Source organism: Condylura cristata, unplaced genomic scaffold (assembly GCF_000260355.1).
Source record: "Condylura cristata isolate star-nosed mole 26May11 unplaced genomic scaffold, ConCri1.0 scaffold00018, whole genome shotgun sequence".
NCBI lineage: Eukaryota > Metazoa > Chordata > Mammalia > Eulipotyphla > Talpidae > Condylura > Condylura cristata.
In genome coordinates this window covers 31870952-31873411 of record NW_004567119.1, presented here as the reverse complement: position 1 = coordinate 31873411, position 2460 = coordinate 31870952, and positions in this window count along the sequence as shown.

The window sequence follows — 2460 nt, the reverse complement described above, 5'->3', positions numbered from 1 at the left end:
AGATCTACAAGTACACTGCTGAGGGGAGCAGCGGGCGGGTCAGGAGAGGTCTGCCACACCATGTGGTCACCTCTGGGGCAGGCGGGAATCAAACTCATGCGGAAGTGGTTTTGGCTTTTTAGTGCTGTGCTTTAACCCGCAGCACCACCAGGGAGAGCCAGGGTTAGTTTAAATTTAATGCATGTTTTGTGCAGTTCTTATTTCTTGGATGCCTTATCTTCCTCCAGGACAGAAATCCTGCTCCCTGGTCTGAGCTCCCACAGTTCTTTGTTCCTGCCTGTTGAGCAGAAGTTGGGACAACTCCAAGAACTCCTTTGGTCCGGGGGCAGGAGGTCCCTGTTCCTTGGCCTTGCAGGGTTAGCGGGGAAGATAGCATCCGATTGCGTTTGTGCCAACTGGGAGCGGACTGGCTAAGGGACAAAAGGTAGATCCTGAGGTTGCTGCAAGTGCAGCTGACAGCACCTGGGCATCTTTTAGAAGCTTGGCGCTGAGCCCGTTTGGGGGGAGGAAGGGCCCCCACGCCATTTGGCTCTTCACCTGGGACCTGGAGAGCCTTCCCAGGGAGATCATTCCACAATGTCAATGTTTTCTTTTTTCTCTCTCTCTTTTATAATGCCCCATCTGTTCTATTGAAATTCTGTATTATTCTTTCTTTCAAAGAGCACTATGTGTCTCCTAATAATTAAGGGTTACATTTTATTCACCTGTATTTCTCTCCACTTAGCATAGATTATGATGAGTAGGTGTATACAGGAAGCAACAGAGTGGACTTTATGTTTTGTTTTGTTTTAACTTGTACCATTTGTTTATGGCAGCAATGGCCAGTTCACAGTGCTTCATAGGATTCGGGAGTATGGGTTCAATTTAAAAAAAAAAAAATTTTATTTATTTATGCTTACAGAACTGGAGTACAGACCAGACATGTGGTGGGTGAGAGGATTCACTACAGTCAGAGTGGGAGCAGGGCAGGCAGATTAACAAAGCACACTGCTGAGGGAGCAGCGGGCGTGTCAGAAGAGGTCTGCCGCGCCACGTGGGTCAGCTCCCTGACCTGAGATGAACTTCATAACGCGGTGCTTTAACCCGTTGCGCCACCAGAGAGAGCCGGGGTTCAACTTTTAACGTGAACGTTAACCTCCCTTGCCCAGCACCCGGGCACGCGTAACTCTCTACCATGGCGTAACTGGACCCTTTTTTTTTAGGAGCTGACAGTTGAAACTAGAATTCTGAAGATGAATTAAGAAATGTGGGAGTAAAAAATACTTCAGGCTTCTGTCCCTCACCTTTAAAAAATTTAACTATTTCCCTTTGCCAGTATGAATTATAATCATTTCAATCAAAATAATGCCTAATAAACATGGTATAAGTAGCCTAACACGGAAGTAACTTATTCCTGTTAGTTGTTCACAGTGGGTCATTTATATACACTGAATCAGTTGACAAGTTCAAGAAAAAATCTAGAGTAGGAATGCAGTGTTTTAAGTTAATTCAACTGAGAGTGATATCAAGGTAGGGAAATACCCAGAGGAAAGCAATGAATTATACAAGGAAGGTTTTACTGTGGTCTTTTAACTTCCAGAAACAGAAATTTAAGCTGTATTTTGTATGTAAAGGGCAGTGACATGGCCAAATCTGTGATGTCACAGGGTGGATTGAAGAGACTGGAAAGAGTGAAAGAAGGAAAATACATTAATACACACAAGTCACACGAATCAGGAAACAATAGGAGCCTGTACTAGGTCAGGGGTAACAGTAAAAGAACAAGTGATATGCCAATGACATATCAATGGTAGAAAGAGAATTGATAAAATTTGGTAATGGAATGAGTAAGGAAAGAACTACTAGTGATAATGGAGAAACTGGACCCCCCTCCTAAACTTCTCTTACAATATGACTGATCTGCTCATCGCCCCTGTTCTATTCCCATGTACTTGATGACTGGGCAAGCTCGTATAGGGATATTCATAGTATTTCATTGTGAGGTATGGATAACTGGTCAATAAGAATGAAGCTCAGATTTATGTGAAGCTGGAGCAGAACATTCTCTATAGGCAACTGCATCATCATGATTAGATTTCCGCTAGTTGTTGGACCCCACAGAGGTACTTTATTTTCCTACTTAAGAGGTGCCTAGGACTGTTATTAGTAATAACAGAGTAATTTAGGCAATACCTTCTGGTCAGTAGGGGGAAGCATTGCACAGTGGACTATGCACACATACTGTCATCAGACTCCAAGCAATCCCCAGCTCTGTGACTTTCCCGGGACTTCAGGATTCCCAGGTCTGGATTATTAAAGCATCTTTTTTTTTTTTTTTTTTTTTTCCGAAATTAACCTGTGGTTGTCACATAGAATACTATACCTCAGAAAATGAATCCCTTCCTCACACCATAGAAACCAAAAGAATGAACATTAAATGTTTTAAAATGCAAATACAAGTAGGAAAATTTTAAAGCTTTT